The sequence below is a fragment of the Heterocephalus glaber genome, unplaced genomic scaffold (assembly GCF_053883595.1).
Source record: "Heterocephalus glaber isolate CG9 unplaced genomic scaffold, H.glaber_assembly_v1.0 deba00001463, whole genome shotgun sequence".
NCBI classification, from domain to species: domain Eukaryota; kingdom Metazoa; phylum Chordata; class Mammalia; order Rodentia; family Bathyergidae; genus Heterocephalus; species Heterocephalus glaber.
Genome location: NW_028258310.1, coordinates 16,714,070 through 16,736,189, shown reverse-complemented (window position 1 = coordinate 16,736,189; position 22,120 = coordinate 16,714,070). Strand labels below are relative to the sequence as shown.

General features: G+C 38.6%; 1 long non-coding RNA gene across 2 annotated transcripts in view; it reads right to left on the bottom strand.

The window, feature by feature from the left end:
* LOC110351097 (uncharacterized) overlaps positions 1–12,322 on the bottom strand; it is a 61,248-nt gene extending 48,926 nt beyond the window's left edge. The window contains exons 1-2 of one of the 2 annotated variants that reach the window (XR_002398138.2): positions 11,699–12,322; positions 10,831–10,968 (exon numbers count right to left, since the gene is read on the bottom strand). This is a non-coding gene — a long non-coding RNA (uncharacterized LOC110351097). The remainder of the gene's footprint in view (positions 1–10,830; positions 10,969–11,698) is intronic. The other variant, XR_002398139.2, reaches the window with a different exon arrangement.
* Positions 12,323–22,120: the final 9,798 nt, after the last annotated feature.

The following is a 22,120-nucleotide window of genomic DNA, read 5'->3' as shown; positions in this document are numbered from 1 at the left end:
AGATGGAGTGAAGTCAACATTATCAGTATTATAAAAATAGTTCTGATCTCCAGAACTTCTTGAAAAGGTCTTGAGGACTGCCCCAGTTTGAAAGCAAGTGATTTAGAGTAACTACCTCTTAAACTGTTAACTATGAAAGGTGACACAAGTGCCTATGTAGAGAGAAACAATGAAGCCAGCACATAAAAGCATGACAGAAACATCAGGACCAAGAATGTGAGGGTCTCAGAAAAATTTGCTTTTGGGAATAAGATTATATTCAAGGAGGGGTGAAGGACAGCCAGACCCCAAACATTTTATAGGATTAAGCAGGTATGAGGTATGTTCTCAAAATAGTTCAGACAAATTCTTGTGATTTGGCACTATTCAGACATCCCAGGTCCCTGCTTCTCTGTCTTTTCTTTCTTTTCCATGTCTATCTCCTCTACCCCACCCTGGAACAGCAGGAACATACCCAGTGATGCTGAGACAGATGAAGCAGTTATACACTTTGTGGAAGCACTATGGCATCAGAGGGTATGTTTTCCAGGAATGCAGACCAAAGTTCAAATCCTGGATCTGCCACTTAGGAGCTATGTGGGCTAGGAACAATTACTTATGTTTACTGGATTTCAGAATGAGAGTGTGATTAATTAAAAATGGCCATTTTCTGCAGCTCCTTCCACCAAAAGGTAAATTCAACGTTCCCTGCTTTGAGTTGGACTGGCCCTTAATGGGGTGGAAGCAACTTCTGAGCACCATTTCAAGAGGCCCTGAAGCTTTCACTCTCATCTTCTTGTAACTCTGTGACTCCCCAATGGTGTGAAGAAGCCTCACATGGAGGATGAAGCCAGCTACCTCTGCGGAGGCCAGGGACACCTTATTCCATCCATCCCCAGCCAAGCAGCCATTTGTAGAGCCCAAGTGAGGCCAGCAGGATCACCATTTTGTCGGGCCACAGGATTGAGATAAATGACCACGTTGCTGTAGGCCACTAGTAGGATGGCTTACTGGGTGACCAACTTGTTCCAATTTGCTCAGTACTTCTCTGATTTTAGCACTGAAAAGTGCCATGTTTTGAGAAAACCACTAGTCCCAGTTGGGTGGTCACCTGTTTGTAGCACAGTCACAGAGGACTGACACAGGAATAAGAATATCCAACATAGCATACAAGAAAACCAATTGAAATAATATGGGGTACTAGAGGCAAAATGTAGAACCTGCACAATGAAAGAGGTCTTTCTTGTCCTCAATTTATAAAATAAGTCAAGATTTCCATAGCTAATAAAAGCATGATCTGTTATCTTTGTCTGTAATTGTGTTTCTCATTCAGAGCCTTAGTTGATTTAAATATACCAGATACCAGTTCTGCTGGAAGAATATTGTGTTTCAAACTAAAAAGTACAAAAGTAATGGGCCCCTGGGAAATTATGAACCAAAAAAGAAAGAAATCATTGGACTTAAACTGGCTGTGAGTTCTCAAACCAGCATCACTGTTGAATATGGAAAATATTTAATATTATGTCACTCTGGGTGGGTCTAGATTGTGGCTTTTTTGGACAATATTTTTCCCCAGGGTCATGTCCAGGAAAAACATAGTTGAAGGAGATGATTAGGTTGAGTCAAAATAATACACCCACAAAAAGATAAAATTCAGGTGTGGGGGGCTACTGTGTATGAGAATTAAAATCTTTAAAAATTCTATTTTGGTGTTGTTCATTAGGAAGAAAAATGGGAAGTAGAAGCAGAACCCTTGCAAAAATCTGACTTTCATACAATTATGGTGCAATCTTTTCCTCAGGTCACAATTACTTGACCTAAAAATGTATTTTAAGTGACCAAGAGGTAACATATTTCTTCTCCTAAATGAAATTGCCTGTTATTCACACAATTAAAATAGCTGCCCCACCATGATTACCAAAAGAACTTTATACTGCCAGCAAAATAACTGTCCCATACTTCACTAAAGAATTCTGACTCTGCAAAAAGCACATGTGAAATCATTCAGCAGGCTGAACAACAAAAGATGTCAGCCTTGGAGAATTCAATCAAGAAGGTATTTCCTCCTGCAGACTTCCGGCTGCCAGCATGCAGAAAACTACCCAGACACATCTGTATTACATGTGTCTTTCTTATATAGTGACATTTCAAGACAGTGCAAAAAAAAAAAAAAGCACTGTTGGTCTGGAAACAAGTGCTTGATACTTGCACAGGGTCAATCAGCCAAGTCCTGTTACTGCTCCTTAGAGAGAACAAGCAAATATATAAAGAATATAGGTCTAAAATCATTAAAGAGTGAGATGTAAGCAAGATCTAAGTTGTTTTACAACTTTAGAAGCAATCATCCCCTCCTCTCATGGCAGGGATTTGTATGTTTGAGAATGTGCATGAATGGAGATATAGAGATATCCATATCTATACTTATATCCATATCCATCCATCTGACATGTCATTGCATCAGATCGAAGAGTATATAGTCCCTTTACACTGAAACACTTGATTATTTACCTCAAATTTTAACACATTATTTGTCGTGTCAGAAATCAAAAAGCCACTATACCAGTAGGGACAGAGTTAAACAGTAGGTAACTGTGGGTTTACATACGCGTCATCATGATTCTCTGCACTCAATCAAAATCAGTGTTAGGAGCTACTTTAGACTCAATATTCATTCTCTAAATTTTAGTAGCTCACAATTGTTTGGCTTAAAAATACATACAAAGCCTCTTGAACAAAAACCACAATTCAGAAGTCTAACTTTCAAAAATTAGAAACACGAATTTAACAAATTTAAACACTAACTTAACAAACATTAAAAGAAATAAAAGTGACATTCAAGAGAATAAAAAAAGGAGAGTGGGTTATACTTGGAAGATATAAACTTAATTATAAGATTATTTAAGTAGTTATAAATGCCATAAATATGATACAATTTGGAAAGCTTCACATTCCCATAACCAACTTCTCACCTGAAAGGACTCCAGGCTTCTAACCAATGTTCTTCTACAAACAATCTATCTTTTCACACAGAAGTAAGAGTCAGCTTTTTCAAAAAATATAATTGGTTCAATTAGCTCCTCTGCTTAATACTTCTTAATGGCTTTTCATTGCTTTTACAACAAAAATCCAAACTCCTTGGACTGCAAGGCACCAGGTGGTCTGGCCCTGCCCATCCTTCAACTTTATTGCAAACCATTCTGCCCCTTGATCACTGTGTGATGGTCACACACAAGCCTCACATTCTGCTTCTTGAAAATATCTAAGTGCATTCTTTTTAAGGTGTTTAATGTTCCTCTTCCCATTGCCTGGGATGCCCTTTCTCTGCTTTTCAAGATGACTGTGTTATCTCATCCTTCTTATCTCAGACATCACCAGGTTCATCAGCACCTTAATGTAAATAGCTTTCTATCAACCTTTCTCCCTGTCACCTCCTGTTACCTCCATTGGTTGGGTCAAAGTCTGAAATGATTGTTTATTAATTTGCTTGTTCACCATCCATCTCTGCTGCAAGAAGGTAAGTATTTTGGAGTGACTCTGACTTGCTTGTTCACTTCTGGATTGCCCCTGCCCAGAATAAGGCCGGGCTTTGGTTTCAGAAAAACTACTGTCTGATATCTAGAGATCTTATTGAAGAAGGGAAAGGTTGGGAAGGAAAGCATTTAGGAGATCATTGCAAATATTGAGGGAAAGGATGATGGTGGTGGCTGTGACCAAGATGAGGGTAATAGACAGAGAAATGTGAATGGACTAGAGAGATCTTTGGGATTTAGAATCAGCAGGACTTGGCACTTGATTGAATATGAGAGATCTTAGTGCCAATACCCAGGTTTCCTCAAAGTGAAAATTCCTTCAAAGTGAATTTCCCAAACAGGTTCCTTCCTCCTTCAGTTTACACAACTGATAACTTGAGTTTTCAGTGAAAGCAACCTACTACGGACCACAGCTAGTGATTTAAGGAGTGATGAATGGCATATAGTACCCTTGCATAGATTATAAGTAGAGAAGAAGGTGCATTTGGGGGATACTGGGATACTGTCCTGGCATAGTTATTAATACTACTCCCTTGAGTCTCACAAATGTCTTCTGGTATGGATAATACATTATGTGCTCACTGTAGGTGCTTAGGGAAGTCAATTACCCCTAAAATTGTTGTGAACTCTGTCCAACAGGAGAGCCCAATGCTGAGTAGTGGCCAAGCCAATAAAATGTGACCTCTAGGGTTGCATAAATACTAGATAAAGAGTAAGTAAGCAACGCTTTAAGAGCTATGCTCTACTCTGAGTGTGTATGTGAGGCTAATGCATACTACAGAGCTGGAAAGCAGAGTGGCACTGCAGCTGAAGGATCCAGTTGCTCCTGCAGGCTACTTTTATTACTGAGCATCATTGACCTCATCTCTTCCTTACCATTAATGAGGCCGAGTGGTAAAACAAGCACTCTAAGGTAGTAGGAGTGTCAAAAAAATGGGTAAAAGACTTATATGCCATTAATAAGAGGTTGCACTAGAGGAACTATGATAATTACAGCTGCTTCTCAGAGTCTCAAAAAGGCCAAGACAGAGACTTGATCTCATGCCATGAGTTCTGACCTGGAGGCCATGAGATTGAAAGAGGGAGTAAAAAATAAACTTTCCAGATGATTTGGAACAGGAATGATGATCAATTGTCAAAACATGCCTGACACACATCCACATATCCTAAGCCTTGAAAATATTTCAAACTTAGAGAATAAAGCATCAAACATTACATTGATATATGCCTATCCATGTTTATACCAGTACAGTTCATAATAGTTAAATCTCAGAAGCAGCCTATATGTCCAGCAGTAGATGAATGGATAAGGAAAATGTGTTTTTTCTGTAGAACAGAGTACTACTCCACCCTAAAGAAGGATAAACGAGTCATTTCCAGGAAAATGGGTGCACCTTGAGACTATAATATTAATTGAAATAAATCAGACACACAAGCTTAAATATTACCTGCCTTCTCTTATATGAGACACCTGAAATAAAAATAAAGAACAAAATAGAAGGTAGGTAATAGGAAGTAGGGAGATAGATCTTTTTCAAAGGGAAAGGGGATCAAGAGGAGGGAGGAAGGGGAGGGAAAGCGGATAAGAAAATGGAAGATGTGCTATGTACATATACCGATTCCATACAAGGACTGTAAACATTACATAGTGCAAGGCGTCCCCTAAAAATAAGGGGATCAAGAGATAGATGGAAGGGGGAGGGAGGAAGTGAAAGGGTATAAAGAAAGAATTAAGATATGTACATGTTCCAATTGTCCATGAGGAATATAAACATTGTGTACTGTAAACATGTACTAATTAAAACTGCTTTTAAAAAGAAACAAGTATTACTTTCATAATAAGGTGAAGAAAAACGATTTTATAAGTGATACAAATTTTAAGACCTAGTGACTCAATAATATTTTGAAAATCAACATCAATTTCCATGTCTTTAATTGCTGATCTGAGCTTTCAATGGGCTCTTAGACTATAAATTGTAGCAATTCCTGTACCTTCCCCCAATCTCTGCTTTTTCTTGAAAAAGACATTAATCCTCCTTAAGGACATATTTATTGTTTGTGCCTCAGAGAGGCACATTAAAAAGATTTCAGCAGTGCTCAAAGAGAAGTTGGTCTTCTGAAAGGATTTACTTTAATGGATTACTAATTATGACTCCACCAGGCATTTCCTTAATACAAAAGACCAGGTGATATTGTGATCTGATTGATGCTCAGAAACACAGTCTAAGGTTTTAATTAATGAAACATTGTTTTAAATGATTGAGGAAATATAGGCCTCTAAACTGTAAATGGTGGAGTTTATTACATATAGTTAGCTTCCTCTACAATGTTTTTTTTTTTTAATGTTTGTTTTTTTGGTACCGGGGGTCAAACTCGGGTCCTTGCGCTTGCACAGCAGGAGGCGAAACCACTGAGCTAAATCCCCGGCCCCTCTAGAATGTTTTTAAGCCTCCCTTTTCCCTGTATTGGCCACTGGCCACCACCCAGGACAGAGGCAGTCAGTAAGGAAGGACTTAGTTCTTTTAAAGAAAATATAAAACATTTTCAAGGTACTTCCTGTACAAGGGGCTTTCTAGACCATGGACCATAACTTGCTTCACTGGAAAGCAGAAAATTTGAATGACAAAGAGCAAGATAAAAAACTGCCAGCTCTACAATTCAACGAGGCACTGAAAAGAGCAAGTAACATAAACAATACTCAAATGTTGGAGACTTATCCAACTTTCTATACAGATAAATACACAGTAAATGTAAACATATAAGTATTGTAATTTAAAAGAAAACAAAATGAAAATGGGGCTACAATAATTTGAAAAGGCCTTTGGATACGGAGAACCAATAAAAACATTGTATGGTTTGGAAGGTTTGCTAAAGTGTCATTGGAAAATACAATACTGACATTTCCCCCCTCCCCGACTTTTTCCTCTTTAAATAAAAACTCACAGTAAAACAAAGCCCCTGGCTGGGCTATAAGACTGGGCTATTCACTTTTCCCCCTGACCTGATTAGAGTGTCTTTTGAACTATTAGTTTTCAATTTGCACCACTGCCAGAGAGAAAGGCCTCCAAATTAATGGCAGCATTGATTGTTTATGCCTCCGAGAAGCACATTAAAAAAATTTTTCACCAATGCTAAAAGAAATGTTGATTTCTGAAAGGATTTAATTAATGAACATTTTTTAAATGAGCATTTTGGAAATTTGCCAAAGGTATGTTTAAAATTCTGCTTGCAAGTTTGGCTGCCTAGAGGATTTGAGTGGTAAGGGCTTTGTTCTTTCTTAGTGCAAAAAGCTCCAACCTTGGATTTTGAGATCCTTAGACTCATCAGTGGGATCTCAATAGAACTGCAGTTCTAGCTCAGATATAGGGGCTAGTTACCGACCAAGCTTATGCTTGTAATAAGCGCTGTTCCCTTCCTGTGTGGTTTCTCCTGGCTGCTTCTGCTTTTGGGAGCAGAGAGGGAGAGAGAGGGAGACAGGGAGAGAGAGACAGAAAGGGAAAGAAGAAGGGGGGGGGCAAGGGGAGAGAGAAGGAGAGAAAGGGAGAGAAAGAGACTCTACAACCACTGGTCAAAAAAAATAATTCTGCTTGGTTGGCACCAAAAAGATGGGAGCTTGCACAAAGGTTTTATTGGGCAAGTTTCTCTCTGCTCCCTGCTAATGAAGCTCTAATGCCTCAAAGGGAGGAAGATAACAGGTTAGATGACTATTCATTGCATCCTATGTTTACTCTGAAGAACTACAACAGATTTCCAGGAGGGGAAGGACAATCTTGGAAGTAACCTCACTTTCATTATTGAAGTTTCCCATTTTGTAATTGCCCAATGTAATGATCATAAGGTGGCTTACTCATGATATTACCATGCCCCCCATCATAGTTCACTGAGGACTAATGATAATCAATGCTCTGGGTTGGTTTAATGGCAACTTTTGTCTATGTTCTTGTTGGGGTTTGATAAGTATTGTTTATATTGTAGCAAATGAGATTTCATTAGATATTAAAGTAGTTTCCTCTACTTAGAATTGCACTGACTGCTCGTCTCATTCCTTAAACCTTGTGTGAGTTTGTAACTGGCAGTCACACTCCTCAAATGCCCAGTTACCTCTTTGTAAATGCTTTAACCTAAGTTTGCCCACAAAAGATGTGTCAGTTTCAAAGGACACCCTATTTCATTCAGTGGGAGGGAATGATCAAACAGCGTTAAAACAATGGTAGGAGACATGGTCAAAATCAAGAACATTGAATACTAAACTGGCAAAGACAGAGGTCAAACTGGTTGTCTGAAGCTTGGTATCTAGCATGTGGAGCTCTACATCCATTCCTCTATTACTGAGCTCAGATTACTGTTGGCAGCTCAGGACAGTTAAGATTGCTTCACACATCTGCAATTTAGGGGACCAAGCACCTTGCAGAGTGACAGGCCCCTGAAGTTATCACCTACAAAAACCACAACATCATGATGTGTTCCATATGATTTACAATGGGGCACCTCCAATTTTTCACCTGCCCCAAACCACAGTGTTATTCACAGCTGATGGTGGTATGTTATTTCTAGATACCATACTGTTTTGACCATGAGATATTGACTCAGAAAGACTTCATACCTCCCTTCCAAATACAACAAAACTCTTGATGCTCATTTTCTGAGTTCTTGCTAGCTATATCAGTTTGGATGATCTGTTGGGTCTATTTCAGTAAATTCTACCTGAAGTCATCTCTACTCTTGGTTTATCTTCTGGCTTTGGAGATTCTCTCCTTTTTATCCTATGCACCCTCTTCTTTATTACATTCTGTTGCTCAGGTCCTTTTAATCTCAAGAAGCTTTTACACAAAGCCTTCCTAGCATCATTAGCCCCATTTTTCAGGCAGAAATAAGAGCATCTGGTTCACTTTTGGGCAATGCCCTTTTAACGATTCTTGATTTTATTTCCTGGTGTGGAACATCTCTTGTTGTACTAAAAGCCTTTGAAAACCATCATTAATTGCTACATATGATGTCTAGAAATATATCAGACTCAGGTGGCGGTGAAGGCAGATGGTTGTAAGAGCAGTTTGCCATGGTAGAAAGAATATTTTATCACTGGCATTGTTTAGAATTACCAGTGCAGGGTGGGGATTTAGCTCAGTTGTTCTGCCACCTGCCTCACAAGTACAAGGTCCTGAGTTTGATCCCCACTACCAAATAAATAAATAAATAAATAAATAAATTACCAGTGCAAGGTAAAGATAAAAATTATAAAAATAAAATGATAAAGGTTAAAGTTAAAATAAAATGGTAAAAAAATAATAGTTTTTAAATCCTCTACAGATAATCATCCTCCTTATTTTATGCCACCCTTGGTGGACTGCTCTCACCTCACCTACCAGGTACCTCAATGTTCAAAGAAATCTTCAAATGACAAAATTCTATTCAGGAACAAAGAACTTCTGGAAAAATCTTCCTTGCTGAAGTGAATATTTTATCTCACATAGTCAAAAGATTTCAACTATAGAAAAAAACAGCCAAACACTCTGTGTACACAAGTAATTGCAGTTACTTTTAGATGGCCCTAGGGTTGCAAAACACATTTACATTGGCTTTCATGCCCTAGCTTGGTGTTGATGAACCTATGCACACGTGCTTCAGCCAGCTGTTATCATTGAAAGCTCCACACGGTTCGCCATTACTGCCCTAGCCTTTTCAGTCTGTGTTAATATAGTATAATTAAAGAAACTAATTGCTTAAAAAAGAGTAATTCATGCTTCCTTTTAATTTGTTAGATTTGTCTTCACTGTGCTCAGTGAAATTTCTTTTGAGGTCTCTCCTCAGTTATGTAAAACTAGTAACTATTAACAAACAAACAAGCCAAGTGAAAATAGTTTTTCTTTTTTTTCTGGGGACTTTCCTGAGACCCAAGGATCCTCATGGACATAAGTCATGTCCAATAGCTTAATAACCTTTTCAGTGTCTTTCTTTCCCATGTGTTAGAGAAACAAAGAGCAAGAAGGTGTATGTGGAGATGGAGGTATGGGAGAGTTTGGGGCCTGGCCCAGAATGACACACAACAATGTATTCATATTCTACCCCGCTGCTTAGTAAAACCTGGCCATACACCATAACTGGCCTCAACAAAGGCTGCAAAATATAAACATAGGAAGAGAAGGCAATGGACTTACCTGACCAGTTAGTGGTCTTGACTATACCACCAGATGACAAGAGGCAAGGCATGCTCAGTTTTGTCATTGCTCAAAACTTCATGCTCAAAAGAGGGTTTGAAACACTGTAGATTCTTAATAACAACCAACTGGGTGTGTGGTATTGTATGAATAATAAGGAAGGATTAGGTCTGGCATAGACCTTTGACTTTAAGCAAGACTTACCTTTAACAGATCAGCCTATCAACTGAAAAACCGAGAAGCAACTCATTACATCCTGTGAATGCTGAAAACTTTGATCATTTTGTTGAGAATTCTCAAATCAAGATCAATTTATAGCAACTCAACAAAAATTATTGCAATTTTTGTTTTTCTAAATAACCAGTTGACATAATCAGTTGACATAATACATACATATATTTGATTGTACAAGCTACTTACCTATATGTAAACAAAATTCTTGCCTTTGTGTGGCTTTTAGAGACCAACGAAAGGACATGCCAACATTTATAGTGAACAGAGTCTAAATTCAAGATCTTAGTATGAGAGTCTCTGGAATAAATGGAAGAAAATATTCTCTGTGCTGAGTTTCTCTCAAAGGTCCTTACTATCGATGTCACCCAGAAAGCCTAGCAACCAATTTATAAGCCCTCACAGATCAATCACTGCTAGGTAGTAGCCCACACTATGTTCTGATTCTATGCATTTCTATTTGTCCCCCAAAGAAACACCAATGTAGAGGCTCTGGAGATGTGGTTAATTCTTGCAGGTACAATATGAGAACAATGATGGCTAATGGGCTACATTCTTAAGATCACAAGGGAACAACTGTATATTAACAAGCAAAAATGTAATTATATCAATATAATAGGCATTAGCAAAAACCAGGACCTTGCAGAGATTGATTGCTTTGCACACCACAGAAACTGATGAAATGATTTCCCCAGATGTGCTGGCAGAAAAATTGACAAGTTCATTTTATTTAGGAGTGTGCTGCTTTTTCTCTTGATGAGGGACTGAAGTTACTATACGAAGGGTTATATAGTTAAGTAATACAATATAGCATCACTGCTTAAATAGAGCATTTATGAATCATTTAATCTGATAATACAGAAAACCTGTATAATGAACAAACACTAAGAAGTAATGAACAAAGAAATGAATAACCAAAATAGCCCTTCACTTACCTGCAGAATGTACATGGATTCTATTCAATGATAGGATTTAGTTAATTGTGTTTCTTCCTTGACCTTGGCATCTAATCACCAAATTCTTACTTGTTGCTTAGGGGGGCCATTGTTCTTATAAACAAACAAGTTTAATACCTACAAATATAGGGGATATGACAAAAGAATGTCAGGATCCAACCACTGTTCAGACCCATGTACTCCCCAGGAGTTCCAATTAATACTTAAATCAGCAGGCTCAGCTGTATGGTTAATTAAAACATAGTATGATAGGCTTCATTTCTGAGTTTCTGAATCAGAATTTGAGTCAGATAATTTGTACAGTGTTTCTAACAACTTCACAGGTGATGCTGTTGGCCCAGGGGCCACACTTTGAGAGCCAATCTATCAAATAAATATGGAAATCTTCCTTATGTGTAGAAATATAGAATAATTTCCTTTTTTTTTTTTTCACAGTGCTGTGGCTCAAACCCAATGCATGCCTGGTAAGCATTCTACACTGAGCAACATCCCCAGCCCAGAACAACTGATTTTGCTCTTAAAGCTTTGGAAATGTTACTGAAACCATGAACTTTTATACTGGAAGTTATCATATCTATATTAATTTAAAATCTCAATCCCTCTCTCTCATTGGTGAAAGAAAAGAAGCAAACAAAACCATTACCCAACTATGTCCCCATGCCCTTACATCAAAGTCTTCCTGCAAAGTTTACCAAAATAATGCTACATCTTTTCAGAATCTTTTATCAGCCTCCCTATATTTAGAAAAAACTTGCAGGTTCCTCTTTAGCACAGTCCTCAGCTAGTCTGCGGGAAGCTCAGCACTTTATTACTTGTCTCCATTTTAAGTAAAAGGAAGAAGTCTCACCTCTTCTATTGAGTTTGCTTAATCTCTTCCTGATTCTGGTCCAATACCAGCAGGCAACAAAGACGTTGATCCCCAGTGACAAATGAACCCAAAATTAGAAGTTATGGCTATGAACTGGAAGGATAACTAGGGATAGTCCATCCTGGGTTTAACGTAGCTGCAGATTCACTTCGTTTGTTTGGTGCACTTTCAAGAAGAAACATCTGACTCTTGTCAGAAGGGGCGTGAGCTCAGCAGCTCATGCTTCTGCTTAATTTGCAGCTGACTTCACTCATTTATATTACCTGCTTGGCCTTTAGGTAGCTGGAAATAAGTATTATACCTGAAAAGATCTCTTCTTTAACAAACAGGGAACAATGGTTGGAGGAAATTCAGTATCTGCCCTGGAGTCATGCTGGTAGCTTGTGCCACTAGCCAGCACTGGAATAGGACTAAATTCACCCCTCAAGGATCCCTCCTTATCCTTTGTTGCTGCTTTCCCCTTGGAGAACTCCACTGGGCCAACATCAGAAATTAGACAAGAACTTTACCAGCTATATTACCTGCCTCTTAAGGATACAAATATTCACCTGCTTTTCTCTGCTCTCCTCCTTCTAACTCTGAACTGCAAAGCAAGGGTCAGAAACAGAACCAAAAGCAGCGAGTCTCAAAATCAAGCATACATTACAATCACCTGTGGAGCATGTTTACAGTGCTGTTATCACTGAATCCAGCTGCAGAAATTTCTCAGTCTGAAATCTACCTAGTTATCCAGCACCCAAAGGTGATTTTGATGTGATACTTCAAACACACTTGAAAAATGCTTTGTGGTTTAGAGCAGTACTTCTCAGACCTCAGGTGTCCACAAATCCCCATTAAAATGCAGTCTGGTTTAAAAAGTAGGTCTGGGGTGGAGCCTGAAATTCTACTTTTCTCAAAAGCTCTGGAGAGATGCTGGTCCGGGAGTGGCAAGGATTCAGAACTGGGCTGTGACAGCCAGTCATATTTCTTAATGTGGAACTTTCCTAGTCATGTGCCTGGAAAATGATTTTAACCTGTTTATGCCTCAATTCTCTTATACTGAAGTGGAACATACTAGGTCCCTAGGTAGAAATAGGAAGGAGAAAACCAAATTTTTGAGCTGTGTCTCCCACACTGCCAGATAATGAACTCCTTAAAGAGGGAACCATAACTTCCTTGTAAAACAGATCTCTGGAACTATTGCTCAACCACTGACAGAGTTTCCACGGGTGCATGGTGGAGGTGGTGGTGGTGGTGGGGGGTTGAAAGAAGATGGGAGGAACGGTTGGCAAATTTGATTACCTTTATTTTCAGTAGCGGTACCTCCTAGCATGGCTGTCTGGGCATATATGTTTGTTTTCCTTTAGCCAGCCCTGTTGTTGACATTATTATCCTCATAGAGTAGAAAGAAGTCATAGCTAGGAGAGTACATGGCCCAAATAGACAAAGGTGGCTATATGCCAGCAAAGTGGCCTTGGTTACAGAAGTTATTTATACAGGCCAACAACTGACCTTGGCCACAGAAGTTATTTACAATGGGGAATCGGGAGATGAGCCTGCGCTGGAGCTCTGTTGACACAGGACTCACTGTCTCCTAGACCCCCAGCCCTTCAAGCCTGAACCAAAGAACTGCCAGCTGTGCATTTCCCTACAGGAACTTTCTGCTACAAACATCTGCAGTTGTTGGCCCTCTGCTGGTCCAGGTCTCTTTTGCTACCACCAAATCATGGAAATCATAAGATTGACTCAATTCCAGGTTGGAGATAGGCAGCCTGTTTCTCATCGGCCACCAAAATAAGGGTGGTAGATGGGAAAGTGCAGAATGTTTCACTCCGTGGCTCTTAATGGTGTAACACTGTGACAATGAGTTTGCCTCCTTCAGCCTCCATCCTTAGGAGCCAGAAAGTAAAGCCCAAACCACGCCCGTGCTGAGTCTTAACTCTTCATTTTACCAGTGAGTCTCATACTGTAGTCTACCAAACAACCTTCTGAGGGAAATTTTTATCACATTTTTTGTGGTACAGATTCAGTAGGTTTGACATGAGAAACATCTCTTTTTAACTGGCAACTTAGCTCTTTCCTCCATGTGCCTCTGCCCTATGAAGAATGGTAGATAAGTATCTGAACCCACTGAGTTATTGGGTACTCACTTTCTCATGATGTCCCTGGGTATACAAATCTGCATGCCTTGTTTTCCCCTCTGAATCAGTCCTTTGTCAGGTCAATTTAAGTAAACCCACAGAGGTAGGGAAAGTTTTCCCTTCATCCCTGAACCTCATTCATATTTAGTCCTCAGCCATAACTGCATTCATCAAGATTTCTTTCAACTGGTTTTTAAAAACTGGTTTTATTTCAAACATTTTTGTTGTTGTTACTGTTTCTCTTCTAACAGAAACTTGGTGAAAAAATATTCTCCCTCTCTCTCATTCCTTATGCATTAATGTCACTTGTGACTATGATATCTCTTTATTTTCTCAGATCCTGGGACCATACCTATCACATAATAGAGATTTACCCATTAGATAAGAGAGAAAAGAAGAATAGAAAAGAAAGAGGGAGGGAATGAAGAAAAAAAGCAAGGAGGAAGTAGAGAAATCCATAATCTCATCCTGGATCCACATGTGACAGTGTAAGCCATCTCAGAGATATTGAAAGTAGTTGTCCTCCTACTTATTTATTGCTGTTGAGAAGGTTTTTATGCTTCATTTTTCTTTCATTTCCAGCATCTCAGCATTTTTTCCCAAGCCAATTTCTTGCCCTCAAAATAGATTCACACTACAGTTCTTACTCATTTTTTATGAAGAAAAGTTCACAACCCCCTTTGTGATCCCCTCAGGTAATTAATTAACTCAGGGGGTACTGTCAAGATGCCAGAAGCATGTTGGCTTTCATTTCCCCATCTGAGATTCTTTTCCTTCTATTAACTTCACCTTTCCTCAGCCAAGGCAACAATTAATTTGTGCATCTTCCCTTTTGGGATGTCATTTGTCCCTCTGATAGTTTTTTTTTTTTTTTCTGAGAATCCTCATCTCCTCATTTCCTATAAATTGTAATCCTCCTATGTGGTTTTCCCTTTTCAGAAAGTATTTACTGGGGTTTGGGAATGAGCCTGCTTTGGTCCATAATAGAAATATAAATGTGAGGTTACTTATTTCGTTGAGAGGCCTCTTCATAGGCATCAAAGAGAGGCCATGGGTTTCCCCCCATGTTGTGAAAGAGAAAGAAGTAAAAGGATAATTAAAATATATGATGAAATAATATGAGTTCCCAGCAGTTGAAGTATTGAGGTAAGTTTTCTTAGTGAACTAGATTAAAATTAAATTTGTATTAACTTGGAAAATGCATATGAGGTGATGTCATATTGAAAGGTGGGATAAATAGTATATGTGACAACAGCTGTGATTTAAAAGAAAAACACAGTATCACTCTTCTAATTAAAACTCTTCAATGTTTTTCACTACCTTCAGGATAAAACTAGGCTCAACTCTCCATTAGCTGGACTTGCCTACATCTCTAAAAGCATCTCTTTAACTCTCCTCTATCCCTTTCCACCTCCATCACACCCATACCTGCTTCTCCAGAGCCCTGAGAAACAGTTCTCCTTCCCCATTTACATTACTTCCAAGTAAGTGTGGAACAACCTGTCACTGGGGAATGGAGTTATACTTGCATTTCCCCCAATCATACAAATAATAAAGTAAGTATTCTGGCTTTTTCATGACCCAACCTAGCCCTGGCCTCCCTCATTTACACTGCTTTCAGTAGAAAACATCCCTATATTGGAAAAAAATTTTGAGACAAATTTAAATAAAGTTTCATTTTTATTTTATCTCAAGCACTGTTTTGTAATGACGTGTCTCTCTACAGCTTACCTCCTGCTAGAAGGAGAAATAGACACGGATTTTCTGTTTGGCTGGCTTTGAGATCAAAGACAAGTAGGCCTACTTTGAAGGTATGGACACTGCTTAAATGTATTCTAAATCACACTCCATATTGTGTAAGTTTTCTGCACATACAAGTGTGAACACAGTAAGGGGAAACTGTACCACTGACTATATCTAAAAAGCAAGAAGATGATCAATTAAGATGCCAAAATACAGACTTACAGTAAATTCCAGATTCCACACAAGCTCTTCAGACCCTTTGTCAGCTATAAAGTGAATGCATCACCAAGGAAAACTCCTCTCTTGCCTTTCAGAATCACTTGAGCCCTCTAAGTGACATTGTTTGAGCAGGAGTGAGACTTGACTCATCACACTTGACACAGAACAACAACTTCTCCTTCGCCTCCTCCTTCTCCTTCCTCTTCTCCCTCTTCTCCTTCTCCGTATTCTCCTTTTCCTTCCCCTTCTCATTCCTCTCCTTTCTTCTCCTTCTCTTCCTTATTCTTCTTTCCTTCCTTCTCCTTCCTCCTCCCTCCTTTCTCTTCTCCTCCTTCTTCACAGCTGCCATGGAGGATCTTATTGTTCCCCTCATCCATTCCTGATACTGATGCCTTAGCTTTTCAGGACAGTGACCTAAACCACTGCCGTGATCTGACCCACTAGATTCTCAGGACATACGCCTAACACACTCCCAACTGGCCCTCCATACTGCCTCACCACAGACCTAAGACAATGGAGCCCGCTGCCCATGGATTCAAACCTCTAAAGCTAGGAGTCAAAATAAGTATTTCCTCCTCTAAGTTGTTTATGGCAGGTATTTTGTCACATCTACAAGAAGATGACTGACACAGTCCTTACAGACTGGATCACTGGGTGTGCCAACTAAAAGTGTCACCCAAATAGACTCACACATGTAACAATAAGAAAACAGTTATGGCTTTCTTGAGTTTTCCCAGAGAATCATAAGTATTGTAAAAGACAAGAGAATATTTTAATGAGACACTTGAGGATGGAGAAGGTAAAATTGCAAGAGACATGTGCAAATGGCCTAAAAACCATTGTAGTATTTCTCTGTAGGACCTCACTTTTGCAGTTGGAAGAGTGCAGATTATGTCAAGGGTGGTGTTAAAATACTTGGAATGTCACCAGACAGCCCAAGGCTTCTTTTTCTTTTCAGTCTTCATGTAGTTTTCAGTGTTTCTGCTGAACAAATGTTGACTAAATATTTATAGTATATGTGTTTATATGCAGGTCATTATCAGTCCTTCTTCAGAGCCCACATGCGTCCCATTCCATTGTGTGACCGCCATGTGAAGCCCTCATTGTGCACTGGCTGACTGTAGTTGTTCCTCATGCACCGAGTGAATTACTGTCATTAATTCATCCCATTGGAGGGAGGCTCGTTAGTGAAAAGTTCATGAGTTTCTGAGAAGAGCCTTAAAGGATTAGATTTGGTTAATTTCAAGTTCCCACTGACAGGAACTTGTTGGGGGTTAGAGGCAAAGGAGGAGCCTTGCATCTTAGAGAACTCTGTGAATGTCTTAATAAACAGATAAGAATCTTGTTTTCTTAGCATTTTCAGTATTAGAAAGCAACAAGCAACCAAAGCGAGAGTTGAGAACTGTGTGTTCTCCCACACTAAGAGTAAAGAGATTCTACAAACTGATGTGTGCTCAGCCTTCACTTCTGGGGCACAAAAGTGTTAAGACTGGGTTGGGCAACGTCAGTCGCAGCAGAGAATGTAAATGATTAAGCTGGAAGACATCAAAGGAAAATTGATTTCCCCTCAAGTTCCCTCTACAATGTTAGTTAATCTGCCTCCAAAATGCTACTTATTCTACTCATCCTTCAAACATTCTTAGGGGTCAGTGTCACTGATTTAAAAAGCAATCTCTGACTTCCCTCATCTAGACAATCTGCATTTCCTACCCAGAGGTATCACAACTCTTACCACTCTGGATTGTCATGGGTTCATTTGCAGCTCTGACTTCCTTTCTTACTGAGGTCCTTGAATTTGGATATTGGCTTTTTAATATCTAGGTCTTTCTTTTAATCTAGAGTTTGACACATTGCAAATGTTTGGTATAGATCTGCTCAATGAAAATTTCTTATCCTAAGTACAGTATTGTTTACTCTGTCACTTTTGGCAGCCATGAATAAACACTCTGGTTTGCTTTCTGACTGAAGGACATGGGTTACTTATTCTAACATAATTGAATCATCTCATGGATGAGATCACTGAATTTAAATAGTTATCTCAAGGCTGCAGAACTTGTTAAATGGCTCAGCTAGGATTAGGACATAGGAATCTAAGGAGATGGGACTCCAACTCTGGTGCTTCCTCTCCTTTCTAAAAATTTCTGGCTTCCAAAGAACAGCAAATGTTCAGAGTAGAAGGTAAAAGAACAAGGAAAATTTCTCCAACATTTATCCAGCTAGAGGCAACCAACATCAGCATTTTAGCAATTATTCCTTCCAACCTGTATGTGTACATATTTATAATGTATGCATGGGACCAGCTACTACATAGGACTCTTCAAGTTGTTTCAGAGTTTCAGCTGAGGGCCTAAAACTCAATACAATAGGAAACAAGTGCCATGTGTTTCAGAAGGAGGGGCTAGAACATCTGAAACATCTGGCTGAAAACTGTCCATGGGTGTCCACTGTTAGGACACTGCCCCCACCTCCAGCTCTGTTTTGAAAGTGGCTGGATATACATCTTGGGAGAGTCATTCAGTGTAAAAGAAACCCTAGAAAGAGGCAATGCTGTGGCATGTCCTCTCCTGACAAGCCGAGTTGGGGATCCAGAAAGAGAGTGTGAATTGTCTGCCAGAAATGGAAAATGGCACCTCACTTCCACAAGGGAAGCTTGCCACTTTGTGGAAAAAAACATATTTTCCCTGGTTTGCTCCAAGAATCTTCCTGTATCTCATTGGAAGAACCTAATGTCCTCTTTAGGGAGAGAGGGAGAGTTGCAACAGGAGAAGCAGCCACATTCAAAGGCCAAGAGGGGAAATATTCTTTGAATCCTGTGGAGCCTCTAGGATGGCCACTCTCCAGTCATGGCTGTGAGAAGCCCATCCTTGGCTGCCCCGGGGAGGTAATGAGAAACAGCAAGGAAAGCAAAGAATAGGTGTAATCGAGCACTTAGATGAATAGATTATGCATCTCCTTTACCTCTTGCTGGGCTTCAAGTCTCAGGTTAAACTTGAGATGGGGGAGGGGCAGCACAGAAACCCTAAGAAGTGTGAGATTTAAAATTTAGATTTTTTTTTTTTAAATAATAGATAGCTTTTTTTTCTTTTTTTTTTTGGTACCAGAGATCGAACTCGGGTCCTTGCGCTTTCACTGCAGGTGGTGAAACCACTGAGCTAAATCCCTGGCCTTTAGATATGCTTTCAATTTGAACACAACTGAAAATAACGAGATTACCAAGAAGTTGTTGTAGTGGACATAGTGAAATCCCAGCTTGATCCCTGTCAAAGAAAATTCCTTGACCCATCCATTGCAAGTGATGTCCAGGGAGTACCTCTGGCATCCTCCTCCTTTGACTAAGGGCTTCAGCAGAAAGGAGCTGCTGCCAAGTTCACCATGGTGACCTCCTAGGTAGCTCACACAAAGCCACTAAGGTGGAGGAATAGAGATCTGTCATGGAAGCCCACTATGGGACCTCTTGGGCTCCAGAGCTCCCTATGGCTGGCCCAGGTGTCACTAGGTGCACACAGTAGCTCACCAATTCCCTCCGCCCAGCTCCTTGCTTCTTTAGCAGGTATTTATCCCTAATAAACATCTGCAGCTCAACTTTATCTCAGAGTCAGGTTCCTGGAGAATCTAATTGGAGATAATGGTCAAGAGAAGTGGAATTGTGCCAGTCACATATGAAGTCATGCACTGTTGATTTCAGTATTTCTGCAAACACAAAAATGAAGTCATACTAGAGATTATTTTACATGTGCTACTTTTTGTTTTCACTCAATACATATAAAATACATGTAGAACTCCTTTCTTGTTTCAGATCTGTCATCTTTTTAAATGGCTGCATTATAGTTCTTCTGTGAAATGGTCAACTCTCCTTCCTTCCCTAGAATTATAGGTTATTTGTAGATTTTCACTATTGCACACTGTTGCTACAGCAATACATACATTTTTTGTATGCTTGTTCAGTACCTTCATGATATATTCCTAGAAGTGGGATTACTGGATTAAACATTTATTTGTTTTTTAGAAGGCAAAATCACATTTCATGATAGGAGTTTTATATTAATTTTTATTTCCACCAAATGTAGATAGGCATGCTACACTTTCATATTCTCACCAACACAGGACATCGTTAATTTTGTTCATCTTTTATAATTTGTTCGATGACATCTTAAAAATTTTTATTTTTCTAGAAAAGTTGAAAATATTTGCGTGTACTAATTGGCCAATCTTAACTTTCTGGCTTTGGATCTTGCTAGTCTGTCTTGATACCATAATTTTATTATGATCTTGGTAGTTTTCTTTCTAACTTACAATGCTCATACATTAAGGATATTTCAATTTTTGTCTGTAAAATAATTATCTAGTTTGTCTCTCTGTCTTGAAAATGATGAATTTTGAAATGTGGGACATTTTGATTTTTACACTCCAAATATTTAAGTCTTTTCTTTCTTGAAATTTTTTTCATAGTCAAATTTCTTTCCAGTAAGATAAAATCTTTCTTTTTTGTACTACTGCTTTTCTTAAAAAGTTTTTATTTCTTAAAAGGTCAAAATCAAATATTTTCCTATTTCTGAGTTATTTGGATCCAAATTTATAATTTTTGAAATCATATTATCCATACTAGTATTACCTAAACGTATGTGACCTGACCAGGTCTATCTATCATTGCTTTAGGTCCTTTTCCTTTTTCCTAATGAGGTTAACAGAAAATATTCTGAAGAAAAAGAAGCATAGACTTTTCCTAGTGATATCTCAGGTCAGAATACTTTCGAGTCAGCATCTGCACGGCAACATTTTATGGGTACTCTTGTTGTTTTTTTTTTTGGTACCAGGGATCGAACTCGGGTCCTTGCACTTGCACAGCAGGCAGAGAAACCACTGAGCTAAATCTCCGGTTTTTATGGGTACTCTTATAACTCCCAAAGCCTTGCTTTTTTAGTCTGAAAAGTGAGGGTAACCAGACTTACCTTGTGGGATTATAGTAAATATTAAATCACATAAAATATAGGACGCCAGAAGAAGTCATTCAATGATAACCATTATTTTTATTAATTGTTGTTTTATTTATCTTTCTCCTCCTCCCCAAAGAGTTTAGAATTTAGGAAAATAATGTGAATGAACGTCACCTAGCACATGGACTGGTATCCACAATTAAAAATCCAAAAGCTCTGAAAACCAAAAGATTTTTGCAAGTTTGTGACAAATTCATTTGGTAATGATATTGACTTGTACTGATGTGAAGTATTTATATTTTAATGAATGTATTTATGTAAATATTCATAAATTGTAATCGTAAAAATTAATGTATTAAATTGATGGAAACTATCTCTTTTTAATATATGAAAAATTTCAAATTCAGTGTTGGTACATTCCTATCCCAAGCACTTCATAGAAAGGACGGTGGAATAATAGTGTATGATTTCCTCAAAAGACCTTGCTTGCCTTGTAACATGTACCAAATGTCCTTATGTTGCTAATGCCTGTTTCAGTGAAGTAATATCAACAACCATGATATATTGGGATTAGTCATTTGATTTGTATTGTTTTTGTTGTTTTGTTTGCATTCAATTGGAATGTCTTTGGGGCTATGAATGTCTTAAAATTCTGTACATTTTATATTAATTTCTAATTTTATGTCTATAATATTTAGGTATTATTTTATGAGAGTAAAAGTAATATAAATAAATGAAGAAGTAAGGAGTTTAAGGAAAATTATATAGTTAAAATTAACTTTAAAAACACCTTAAATGGCCCAAAAGGAGACAATGTAATTTTGTATATGACTGTGTGTGGATAGCTATAGATTTATGCGTAAGTGTATAATGTCTGCTTTAATGAAGATAGGCACTGTATACACTCAGAAGCTTATCTTCCTCTTCTTTCAACACTCTGCTTGCCTTTTTCTTTTGCAAAGAGCTTATCAAGTCTCCCAATGTGAAATGGGCTATGAGGGATTACTATGAGGCACTCAGCTATGTTTATTACACCTATAATAATAGGAATGACTGATTCTATCACTCAACTAGTCTTGTTTTTAATCTTTCCCTACCCTCTTGGGTGACTACATCTGTACTGAGGTTGAGAGGAACTAATTCTTCTAACTGAAATTAACCAGCTGACGCAGAAAGATTCAGGATAGAGCCTGCACCAGAACTCTTGCATGTTCACAGAAAACTAGGGTAAACTTCAACAAGAAGAGTTTACATCTAATGATATTTGTGGCACAGTTTAGGGCAACAGTTGCATGCAAGGCCTAGACAAATTAAGTAAGTGTGTGAGATGAGCAGGCTGTTAAAAAACAAAGGAAAACAATGCAGGTTAACTGCGAGTGGAGATT